This window comes from Hermetia illucens, chromosome 2 (assembly GCF_905115235.1).
Source record: "Hermetia illucens chromosome 2, iHerIll2.2.curated.20191125, whole genome shotgun sequence".
NCBI classification, from domain to species: Eukaryota; Metazoa; Arthropoda; class Insecta; order Diptera; family Stratiomyidae; genus Hermetia; species Hermetia illucens.
In genome coordinates, this window is record NC_051850.1 from 178,156,332 (window position 1) to 178,169,761 (window position 13,430).

Genomic DNA, 13,430 nt, shown 5'->3' on the forward strand with positions numbered 1-13,430 from the left:
AAGCACTAGGACTACCTTTAATAATATGCAACATGATTAGGTCTATGTGAAAGCAACAACAAAAACCTTAATGATCGTTTTCGGAATATTGCAAATAGATATATTAAAATTCAGATAGGTTTAAATGGATTTCGAGGCTTGGGAGGAAGCTTCAAGATGATAGGATTTGTGAATAAAATTCTGAAAAAGAAAATAAAAATTTTCACACTTAAAATTATTTTTTTTAGTGAATATTAGGATGGGAATTAGAAAATAGGAAAAAAATTTGTGCATATTAGCAAATGCATTCTCTTGTACGTTTGTCACCGGATAAAGCAAACACATGCCGCCAAGTCGTTAATTTTTTGTTTTTAAATTTTGGGTGAAAGCCCATGAACCAGAAAAGTGAGAGACAGTTTCTCTCCAATTAATCCGGTCCGTCATCAAGTTGATAGCGGATTCAGAGCTCCCTCAATTCGTGACAACAAATTATTTCAGCTTCGGCCAGCTTTGGCCAGAAATATGATACTTGGCGGTTTTTCCCTTAGATATAATGCGCACCCCCTCTGTCAAGAACGAAACCGCAGCCACCTAAAAAAAAAATGTATACAGATACAAAGACCACCATCTAGGATATGACAGAAAGCGAATCTTTTGATTCTTCAGAAGCAATCAGATTATCTCGGTGGAAATTCACAAAATTTGAGAGTTCCTATATGAAAAATGACACGCGATACCAGATTCAGTTTGGAATATGTGCCTTGAATAGGCTGAGATAATCCCGGAGGCTGAGATAAAGCCGAAAAGATGGTTTGAAAGCTGAAACCTTCGTAATTCCGTGTGCACAGCAGGCTTTTTAATGTGAATTTCAACAAAACCGTCGCCAGTCGAGAGGGCGAAGGTCAGTAAGAAACCAATTTTTCAGATCCCATCACATCAGCCGATCTGCTCGCCGCAGCTTTTTCCAATTTACTATAGCCTGAAGTCAATTTTTAAGGCCAGTGCCTACCTTAAGCACCACAAAAATTTGGAGCCGCTGAAATAATCGCTGCGCCAGGAATAATTAGGTATTTTACCCAAAAAGTTCCAGGGATCACCTGAAGTTTTATGCTCTGTGTGTCGCCATGTAGATTGTTACCTAATAGTTTTGTGCCATTTTTCTAGACCATGGGCACTGCATTTTCCAATCCGTTCCATCAACACATCAATCTTCAGTGGAAACCATAAGTTCCATGCATGAAATTTATAATTCATTAAATTTTCTGTTGCTGTAATAGGCGTTACTTATCCCACTTGGGACTCAATTTTGAGTTCAATGCCAATGAGTTCCCTGAAAAGTCAACTATCTCCAATTGCGAGGACCGTTTGCCTCATCTTTACTTTATAAAATTTAAATTCCTCTATTTACTGTTTTTGATCTATTTTTTGTATTGTTCAGAAATTCTCAGGCTTTCACTTTAGTCTAAACGATATAGAAATATGCAATTCTTGCTACATTCCAAAGGATGTGTGTTATTAAGAATTCTCCCAGGTGCCTGAACCTACTTTGTACAAGTGCCGGACACTCTTCCAGAACATGTGTGGAGATATCGTCATTATCCTCACAGAATCTGCAGACAGTGTGCGTAGATATCCCTGGTTTACCCAGATGATAGTTTAGCCTGTAGTGATCAGTGAATATTCCCACTATGATCCGCAGGCTCTTCTTGACAAGGTTTAACCAATCTTTCGAGCGCTTGGGTTCATATCCCTCCATGAGCACGATGGACGGTTCCATTCCTGGTATGTTGGCCCAATAAAGTTCCCTCAGCCGTTTCTCTTCAATTGTCAATGCTGTAGTCATGAACCATTTTCCAACTCCACAGAATGGGTCTCGCTCGTATAATATCGTCACTGGTTTAAGCCGCATACCAATATCACGCTCTCCCAGTTTGCCAACGTGTTTTAAACTTCTTACCGAAGTGGAAGCTCCTTGTCATGTTATCCCTTGGTATTAATATTTCGGGATGCCACCTAGAAATAATATCAATTTTCTTTCGAATCTGCAACTTCCCGCATCACTGGTACTCCTGGACCTTCTGAAGGTTGCCCTCCTTGCCTGCATTTGTACGCACAGATGAAGAGCAGTCAACCTCAAAAGGACCTCTAGGGATGCCATTGCGGAGGTTTTCATTACCCCACTGATACACAAGCAAGCCAATCTTTGAAGTTTGTGTAACTCCCCGGCTGTTGTGCTGAGTTCCTTGATGCATTATAAGATTTTATTGTCTCTTTTGTTCTCACAGCATATACAGGAAAATCATCATACATGACGCTGTGTAAGTGATAAGTTCACAGCAGCGAGCCAAACACAAGACGAATACAGACACCCCTGACGACTGGGATTCGTACTCAGAGCAGCGCAATTTGGAGGCTGACGCTATACCCCCTCCACCATCTAGGCTGTAGATTTTCTTCCAATATTTCAAAACTTGTTGGCTTGTTGTATACCGTGCCTGGTAGAAATCGAGACGGAAATATTGCATTGAATAAGTGGCAAACACACAAAGATCACGTCCGAAATGAGAACATTCGTGATTATGATATGGGGTTGCAGCGATGATGGAGGAATTGAGAGACAAAGGCGTCTGCGATGGTAGGGTTATGTAATTTGTTCTAATGAGAACTCTTCAGCTAATCGAGGCATGCCGATGGGAAACAACCAAAAGGGCTACCGAAACAACAATGGGTTGACATACTAAATAGTGATATGAGACCACCCCGACTCCACCTGAGTCAAGCCTATGACAGAGGAAAAATGACTCGACTGAACGAACCAAGCTGGCAACTGTACTGGACAGAGGTGAAAGAGGAAGAATAAATTACGTTCAAGAGCCAAATTCATGGTGGCAAAAAAGCAGTCGGAAATTAGTTGTTTGTGCGATAACCTGGCTTCTTTATTTCCTTTTCTGAAGTTGAGTTGGATTCCACCACTCTACAATCGAGTTTAGTTTTCTTTTTTCACCCCCTTTCAATAGATCATTTTCAAATGGCAAACCAGTAGTCTCAAATTTCTTGTGTGTGTTTCCCCGCAGCTGTGCTTGCAGCCATGTGCTCATAACCAAGTGGCCGCACACCAATGATCTGCATCTCATGCATGACATTAAAACGAGAGTAAATACGTGGAATTTTTCTCGCGCAAGTGACCGAAGAAGGTCGTACATGTGCAATGATTTTCTTCCACCATGCAAATTCAAGAAGACGAGACAGACTCTGCGATAGAGTGATGGGGATATTAGGGATTTAGATTAGGGATATCGAATTGGTGGATTTCGGTGCAAAATCAAGATGTTTTGAGTTCCAAATTAAGCCGGGCCTAGACAGGAAATCCTGTTGTTGCGCCGTTGATGATGATGTAAATTCAAGCTATGTACCGGGATACGATCTTTTGTGTGTTGTATTCTTGCATCCGACCTTCCAGCAATCGTAAGCTCATCTGGAATCAATTAGATTAGGCAAAAATTCGAGGGTTTCTACTTGATCAATAACCCCCGAAATCGAATCTTTCTGAGGTATACCAAGAGATATTAACAGGAAGCACGTTCGGCTCGAAGGATGCTAACGACTAATTTGGCATTAAATACCCCTGAGCTGAGAGAAAATTAGCAAATAAGAAGCCTGTAACAGTGGGCTAGCCTTATAATTGCCAAAATGGTAAGATCTGATCCGAAGAGATTCCTGATGTATCGGCGATTATCGAACACTGGCAATGGGCCAGAATTGTGGTCTGGATTCAAATGTCAAGATCAATCAGAACATGTCGCAATATTTTCGAAACCAAATTTCAACATGGTCCTCGGCATTCCAAATAGCGAATATGGTAAAAAAGCCCATGTTGGCTGGATTTTTGTCTAAAGGACTGTATGCGCCGGTGTTTTAACTATATCTCACCCCAAAAGTTGCCTGATTGCAACAAAAATTCTTCAAATGGTTTGAGGCTCTGCATCACTGTTGGAGGAGACCACTTGGAAACAGGAAAACTTTTTAGTAGTTAGTAGTTCATGTTAGCTTACATAAATAAGGTATTTATGGTGCGTCTCCCTTTTATGGAGCTGAAATTCTCGCTGCTCACCCTTTTTGGTCTACTGTTTTACTTTGCCCTTGAACTGTGGGGCTCTTCCTTTAGTTTAAAAGATGCAGAAGTGAACCATTGTTGCGCATGCTCCAGGGTGTGCTAGTGAATTACATCAACAGAATTATACAGCTCGAATCCTTTTTTTTAGTCTTGACTGACAGTTTCGTCCAGGGCACAGGCAACTCATCAGATGCTGCCTCACCTCTGCTCTGGGAGCAGCGTGACCGAAAGTAGTGACAGGCGATAATGACTCCATTTATATATAATCGCAAACACGACATGGGTGCAGATTTTATTTAAATGAAATCCGTCCTAAGTTCAAACCTAGACCAGGCCGAAGTGAATTTTTTTGTTAAAGACGCTGAAAGGTTTGAGGTCATCAAGTAGATGCTTCTTGATGACGGATGGGACCACTTGTGAAGCAACTTACTTCCTCTCTTGTGGTCCAAGGATTCCTCTTTTTGGATTAAATACCCAAGTTTATCTTGACTGACGGTTTCGTTCAGGGGACAGGCAACTCGTCAGATCGCCAGTCAAGATTTTTGGTGAACTTAGATGTTCAACCCAAAACCCAATGGACCACAAGAGAGAAATTAAGTTGATTCCCAAGTGGTTCAGGCCGCCATCAAGTGGATGCGGACTCACGACCCCCAGGATTCTCCACAATCGAATCCTTTGCCCGGAATAGGAGCTCAAAACATGCATAATGCTTCGGGATATTCGGCCTACATACTATGAACCTAAGAAGGGTTTCGCGTCATTATTTATGAATCCGTAAATGTTGGTCAAACTGATCAAACAGTTTCTCCTTTGTGCCATGGGATTGCCATTACTTACCCAATGGCTCCTGTTTTGCCGAGGCCCGAAAAATTCAGTTATTTTTTTCTAAGGGATGCAAAGGGTGAACCTGGCATAATATCATAAGAGAACGCCTGACACGTTGAAGGAAGCACCGACATTTGAGCCTATTTAAAGTTTGAATTTTGGAAGGTAGCCAAACTGGTGCTGCAAGAAAACGCAAATTAGTTCTCGCCATCATATCACGAAGTTTCCTAATAAACTGATTTTATTTAAGGTAATTAATCCGCTAGTTTTATGAATTCCACTAGTGTGGTATGCCAACTTCATTCTTTCCATCAAGTACCCAAAGAGTTTCTAGCTTCCTCAACCATTTTTGCATACTTAGACATATACTTTTTTGCCTCTAATTTCAGCTAGTAATCCTCCATCTTGAGGTAAATTCCCCGAAGAATAAAGCAGTCCACGTTGAGTGCCACACATTAAAAAGCCATTGACACTATCAGCATCATTTCACGTTTTCTCATCTCTTCCTCGTCACTGTGATCTTATCCCATTGATTCTGACCTGCAGCTCTTGAATTCCTGAAAGTGGAATTAATTTTTTCATCCACCTGGAGGCAACAAATTTACTAAATTTCAAGTGTCGAAGTGAAATATTGCAAAGTTCAATGGACAGAAAATGACTCAACTATTTTAATTGTTGCTCACTTTAGGAAGCAACTCCACTCAACAACCGAAAACATGTTCTAAACAACATTTAAGAACTGAGCGCAGAAGCAGGCAAGTGCTAAACAATTTAGAACCGGAACAAATATTTCACATGAGCTTCTCTAGAAAGCTAACACAGCTTGCAATCATGAAGGTGGAAAATCTGAAAAAATTAAGAAAAATTATAGACTCACTTGCTCAAGGAGGAAAAAAAAAGTATTCAATTAACCCTGAGAAGAACATTAGTTGAGGTTTCAGATATATTGGATTTTCTAGACTATCTGAACATAATTCAATAGTATCTGTTTGAAAAACAACCTCCAAACTGACTTTTAATCACTTTTCACTGGTAATTATGGTTTAGATGGTGATCAAGGAGCCTTCAGATTCTACTGACTTAAACACTTTAGCAGGTCACATTTGCCTTTGTCTTTGAATCCGCGGCTTCGATCTAAATGTGGGAGATACAGATACATGGTCCCATTGGAATTCCCTCCCCAGCTAATCTAAAATTAAATATAATACCAAGAAAGAGAATTTGACGCCGATTTGGTCACATTCAGAACCCATCAATAATCTTCCTGGACGCTGAGGAAGATTCATTAATAGTTTGGCCGCAGAATCCGGGGAACAACAATCTTGGCCACTGCGGTTGAACTCTCCTCCAGACGCAGGTGCCTATAGACCCTGCGGTAGAAGAACACCACCTGCCTGGCCAGCGCCTGCTTGCCACCATAGTTGCAACCAATAATCGGAAATCCGTGGTTTTCTTAGCCAGAAACTATTAAGTCATCATTTAGTGTTAACGAAAACGATTAATAATTTTTTTTTTCCAAGTTTGCCATGTTGAGGTAATGAGTAACGGCGTCGAATAGTTTGGTAATTACAAAATACAAATTGCTTAGTTGATTCGACTGGAATTTAGGAGCCGAAAAAAAACTGCGGATCCAAAGATATCACTGGCTTGTCAGATTGTTTTTAGGGCAGATACTACTTTTACAGTTCGATGCTAAAAGAAGAGTTACAAAAGGTTTTCAATTTACGAAACCTCATGGTTTGCTGTAAATATCTCTCAATCAATTTAAGATACTTCTGGCAAATGTACTTTCTTAGGCGATCATAAAAATAAAGTGAGATAAGATAGCATACTTGAAGATGTATAGAAAAATAAACAGCACAAAGAATACAAATAGCAGAGTGAAGGTCATGCAAGTCATATATCTAACTCAAGTGACCATTTGCAGCCATAACAGGTTTCCTTACTCAAGGATCTTCTTGGAACTCCAACTATTTCAAGAAAACCAGTAGCCATTATTTTGAGTCAAGATGTAGAAATTTTCATTCAAAATATTCACTGGACAGAACGGCTAAGATAAATTTAGATAAATTAGTGGAACGCTTAATTTTAGTGACCCTAATAAACTGTTGTACACAAAAAGTAATTGGTCAACGTAAATATACTAACAGAGCTAATGAGACACTATTAACCTTGCCAGTGAATTATGATGATAGCGAAAATTAATTTTAAACAATTAAATGGAAATTTACAAGAGCCTGCCAGAAGTGGTTGTTTCATTCAATGTCCGCCTGGGTTTTCCAAATGAATGGGAACTCTAATAAACCGGACATAAGTGGACAGCTTGTGGTGCAGAATGATGTTTGGGGAACTTTAGGAAATGTGATGGTCTTACGTTATTTTTGACGAATAGGATATTTAGATGGTTTTTTCACGTAATATCTACTAAGTTTTACTAGGACTTCTAAGGCCAAAAGTATGCTGGCTAATTATATGCGGAATTGTTAACTAATAAAGGTTCAATTTTCATTTTTTTTCAGTACCACATTCGAACACAAAAGTAACTACTTAAGAACCTAATTTTGGTTCACCACGAAGGCTCCAAATTCTGATTAAGGTAAGCTCAACTAAAAATATGAATTTATACGATTTTATTAAATTTTAAGGGGGTCATCCGGTTACGAATCAGAATTTCAAGTGTATTTTTAAGGATGGATTACAAAAAACGTAAACAAGATATTGAGATGCAGATATTTTATTACATTCCTTTTCTCCTAAAATTTATGAATTGAAATTTTTTTTTGAAAATGGCGATCTAGAAGTGACCTTAACTGCACCAAGTTAAAACATATCACACCCGATTTTTTAGCCAGATTTCCTCAGGTTGGGATAAACGAAACTGAAAAAAATAACATTTCTGTAATTGTTATATCCTTCGATAGGCCCGGACACCAGCTTTTTCAAAAAAGTTAGAACAAAAAAGTCGTTTTCTACCATTTTTTCCAAGCTAAAAACGGATGTAAAAATGGAAATTTGTTTTTCAAAAAAGCTCGTGTCCATAGGAAAGGAGAAAGAAATTAGTTGGCCATCTCCGTTCTGTTCTGTTCTATCAACAGGAGTTTATGTAGATAGAATGCAATTTCACCCTTTTCATTAGTTCACTTTAGACCTACCCTATCCTGGAAATCAGAAATAGAGCACTTAATTTAGCTTACCTGTAACATAATAAGTCCCCCCCCCCCCTCAACAACCATGTAGGCATCAATCACAAATATGTATTTTATATTGAGCTGCTTGATAGGAGAGGGATTTTCTAAAGAACTTCCTTCTTCCAAAATATGTTTTTGAAGCGGACCGGCTGCGAAAAGTGTCAGTGTCAACTCAGTCGATTCGAGTATCCTATGATATTTTTTAATGCAAGCACTATTTTTCAAACCTCTTTTCTCGCCTACTACACAAAGTTTTTTGCTTGATTTCGAACTCAAGTTTTGGCATTATCGTCATCAGGGGAATCTGCCAAACCAAAGGTGATTAGGAAATCATGGAGGAAGAAGTGGCCGTGGTCTTCAATAACAAGTCAGTTTTTTCCTTTTCGAAAACCCATTCCTTCCTAGTATAATAGCCACCTTACTTTTATCAAAGCCCCAAAAATTAAACTATGTCTACCTTAAATTTGAAACAAGAGGATCCTTGGTTACAAAATTTGTATTCTTCTAATCTTGAGCGCGCTACATTCTCTAGGAGTACAACTCTCAGAAGAAGAACCCTCTGAAATGCTAAACCGGAATCTTGCAGACAGAGTCCTGTCAGAAACCGCCTCCCAGGTCAAGCCAACGGCAACGTCGGCAACAATTCGACATCGGAGTCGCTTCCGCTATTGCTTTCCAAAGTTCAAGGCACAGTGCTGCAAGGGGAGAATAACTACGGACCTACATACATATAAACGTTACCACGTAAAACATTAGCGCAACCTGGGGGCAGTGGCGTTCTTTGTGACTGACATATCAACGAACGCTTCAAATTCAAAATTTATCGCTGTGTCGTCCGTCCTGTCGCCCTCTTTGGTTCTGAGTGTTGACCGACTATAAAATATAATGAACCGTGACTCGGGGTAGTTGAAATGAAAATGTTGCATTGGACCAGTGACGTAGAACGTCATGATCATATCCGAATTGTGGATATCCGCGACCCACATGGGTTGCAGCAATCGTGGAAAAAATGCGAAAGAGTCGTCTTTGATGGTATCGTCACGTAATTCGCGCTAATGAGGGTGCAAGCGTTCTTTTTCCAAAAACAACAGAATTTTTTTTCTTAAATTGAATCAATGATTAGTGAAAAGTCTGCGGACTTTAGGTATGATTTGTCCATCTGTCTGATTTTCTATTTATCATTTATACGTGCTTTACTCAGAAACAGTTCCACCGATTTGCCTAAATTTGGAATTTGGGAAACCATGAAATTTTGAGGTTTCATTCGGGGTGGTATTTGTATGAGCACATTTCAATTTTTCAACAACACATAAATCGGTATATGTGTTAACGATAAGTCAGTCAGTCCTTAATCTAATTTCTTTGCTTTCTTCGCACCAAAATCTAGAACATATATATGTATATGGTTGCCATTTGCCCCTTTTTGGGATATAGCGCGTTAACCACACCTATGCCCATTCTAGGTTACCTGAAATGCTCTTCAGCACTCCCCACGACCTTACGAGATGCCCGCACTCCTTGTCTCCTATTCTGCGCTAAGTGTCCTTGGGGTGGCCTACTCGTCTGCCATCTTCGGAGATTGAATTCCACTGCATAGCGTAGCCAGCAATGTAATGGCTGCTCTCCCTCTCCCCCGCTATTTTTAACAAAGTCATACTAGATCAACCATCTTTGTGGTTAACTGATCATCATGATGAGCAACGAGTGAGATACTCTAAAAATATTTGGAGCAGAATAGTGAAAGAGTAATGCATATGTTCCAGAATGTTTTGTAAGAAGCAGAGACACATTGACATAAACTAGCGACGATGACAACTAGGTCGGCCGGCATTCAATACTTCATCTCATCGCTTCCAAACGGGACAAAAACTGAAAATGAAGAAAACCTTACTTCAAAATCAACCATGTAAACTTCCGCTTTTCATATAAATTTGAATCATTCTTGAAATATGCAACGAATTTTAAAGTAAAAAATGGTTTTTGTCCCCCCAAGTGTCTTCCATTAAAGAAAATAGAAAACTATCCAAGACTTGTTAGCACTGATGAAGGGAACAAGTGGTTTCGGAAAAACGGTATTTGCAAGAATAAATATCTACACCAGCGAAAAAGAAACAACATTTTTTTTTATTTCAAACTTTCCACGACTGAAGTACAGAACCTTGAGTTCTAGTCTGTTTTGTTTTCTGGGTTTTTTTAAGGGGGTGAGCAAACCTAAATTGATTGATCCATCTCAAACTAAGGAGCTTCTCCATCCCTTGTTAGTAATGTTTTCGAGTACGCTTGTCGGCTTGTCTGAGCGCAAGCTAGACTCGTTAGCTTCTGGCGTAGAAAAACTAAAGAATAAAATAAATAACAATTGCTTCTGGTCCAAAAAGATGTTACTAGATATTGGATTTCCATAGCTGTCACTAGTTTCAACACGACTGACTAGGCTGACCCTGACCAATGTGCGAGGTCAGATAAAAGCAGCAAGGATCACTTTCGAGACCATTCGACATCAACGACGGTTTAACACATGGCGATGCCCTTTGAGTACCGTCACCTCCCACATTTTATGATCTGTTTTCACTATGTGCCGTGGGACTGCAGTTAACTAGCAGCTTCTTTCGGAAACTCCTCAATCCGACCGCTGACTTAAGGTTTGGTTTGCCATATGTAGGAATATGGGTAATCTTCAAAAGATGTCCTGCAGATGCCGCCTTTTTTCTTCCTGCTTCTTAGGGTCTTTTTCGATGCCTAATAACCCTTTGTGTGTGTAGTTCCTGCTGGATCCGTTCGCCTCAATCCTTTCTTTGGAAATGTTAAGGACCTGCTTCCTTCTTATTAAAATTTGGATAAAATCTGACCGAAATTGATTTCATTTATAGCGTACCCAAACTCTAGGTTTGGTCCTATGTCCTTTCATTTTTATTTCTAAGTATGCCATGAAGATTGCGCTTAAAGTAGGAATAATGGGTTCCCAACTTTTCAGAAAGTAGTTTTCTGACCGCCGTTAGTGTAGAGTTTGGCTTTTTTACCAATTAAAATACTACCGTGTTGTTTAATCCATTCACCTAAAAAAAGTTCCTTTTCATCGTAGGGACGAAATTTCGTCTTTTTTAAATTTTAAGGTATTACTTCAGTCAATGCAAACTAGCGAAACGCAACCCATAATACTAAAGATCTGCTGTAATATTGGTTATTTATGTTGCCGTCTACAATCCGACTCTTTTCCATCGTTTTCAAAAATCCGGGGAGAACCAAAATGTGACACACCGCTTACAACACGAAAAGGGGATGAATAAGGGAAACACTGACTAAGTTTTCACTTCCTAGAAATCGCCTTCTGCCCACTGGGCTACGGCCGAACTCTTTATTAAAACTGGTGGTTTAGTGATTTTCCGAATTCCATGCATTGTAATCTTCTTTTTCAGGGGAACTGGTCCAGACAAAGCAATAATAGAAATAATTTGGGAAAGCCACCCGAACCAGGCAAAATTAAGCGAGTGACCGTTTCGTTATCGACCTTTTCCGCTATTAATCATATCGCTTTCTTGAGATCCTTTTTTGAGAATTGACTTGATTCCCACTCCCATCTCCCTTCTCCTACAAACGATTGATCTGGGCACCAAAAGTATGAGAGGCAGTTGTTCTCCAACTAGTTCAGACCGAAATTAAGCTGATGAGGACTAAGGACTTAATCAATCATCATCATCATCAAATGCGCAACAACCGGTATCCGGTCTAGGCCTGCCTTATTCCACACACTCCACACATCCCGGTTTTGCGCCGAGGTCCACCAATTCGATATCCCTGTCTGGCTGTCTGGCGTCCTGACCTACGCCATGGCTCCATCTTAGGCAGGATCTGCCTCGTCTTTTTTTTTCTACCATAGATATTACCTTTATAGACTTTCCGGACTGGATCCTCTCCATCCATACGGATTAAGTGACCCGCCCACCGTAACCTATTGAGCCGGATTTTCTCCACAACCTGACGGTCATGGTATCGCTCATAGATTTCGTCGTTATGTAGGCTACGGAATCGTCCATCCTCATGTAGGGGGCCAAAAATTCTTTCCTTCCTTCTGAGAACAGATCTTTAGAGTAACTGACCCCTTTTGAAACCCATCTCCTTTACAACCAATATCAAAACAAATCGAGACTTTTCATTGATACCTTACATAACTAGATTTGATAAAACAATAATTTTCCGCACTATTTGCATGCATGGGGATCCCCCCTAAACTCAACGTAGAATAATGTTACTCACTGCATACGGGAAGACTAAAAGTTCCTGACTTTTCACACAACTTTCGTCTGAATAGGCATTTCGGACGAACTGAGTGTGACAGACAGACACAGCAAAAGACTGCTGCGAAAAAAACTCAACTGTCTGTTCCTCAGCCAAATAAGTTGCATTGACGGAGCCCAAAGCCCAAACGAGACTCTTGCAGCTGAACCTGAACCATTACCAAGCCGCTCAGAACCTGCTTCCTCAGACTATGCAAAACAGCGAAATAGTGGTGATATTGACATGCGGGAATCGAGTCATAGTTGAAACTACGAAGATCCTCGAGAGTGACTTCACAAGAGCAAAAATAGGTAGAACATCCATCTAGAGCTGCTATGCAGCGTCAACCCTTACGAGAAGGGAGTTCCAATATATAGTGGTGAGGTTCACGATGGTTACTAACGATCATAGCTGGCTATCTCAATGCCTGGACTGAAGGATGGAGCCGCCAAGAGGACATGTATTACTCGAAGCTCTTTTTCATCTGAATCTTGTACTTGCTAACACTGGATGCGTGAACACTTTCCAAAATAGGGAAATAGGATCCGTAATAGATGTTACCTTTTTTATGCGATATTTTAACTAAGAATCTCCAGTGGTACGTCTGCGAACGAATATACGTATAGTGACCACCAGGCCATCACTTTTGAAAACATATATCGTACAAGAATGATTTCAAAGAAGTTTTGCAGCAAAATACAGCCCCCGAAGGAAACGCAGGAGATAAAGCTTTATAGATTAGCAGAAAATTACGACGAGCATGTGACGCCTCTATGCTAATGTTTATTGTATCCCTGAAGCGAGTTCCGAATCTTTGGTGGGACAGTTCAACCGGAGAAAGCCGCAAGATTTGCCTCAAGGCCAGAGATGAGCTCCTCCATCAAGAATATAAAGAAAAGAAAGAGTGTATACTTTAAACTGGCACGGATCCCTGGGATGGCGCCTGCAAGGCAATAAGGTCGGAAGTTAAAGACAAACGCTCTCTGCCAATTTCTTGCCTTAATGTGCTTCCCACTGTCGAGATAAACACCGCCGAAGTCCTCTTGGTAAGT

At 40.2% G+C, this 13,430-nt stretch overlaps 1 protein-coding gene across 6 annotated transcripts in view; it reads left to right on the forward strand.

Moving 5' to 3' along the window:
• The window catches only part of LOC119647592 (rho GTPase-activating protein gacF), a 590,569-nt gene that overhangs the window by 198,590 nt on the left and 378,549 nt on the right, over positions 1-13,430 (forward strand). For all 6 annotated transcript variants that reach the window (XM_038048610.1, XM_038048613.1, XM_038048607.1 and 3 more), the window contains exon 2: positions 7,438-7,514. The gene's annotated coding sequence lies outside the window, so the exon portion shown is untranslated. The remainder of the gene's footprint in view (positions 1-7,437; positions 7,515-13,430) is intronic.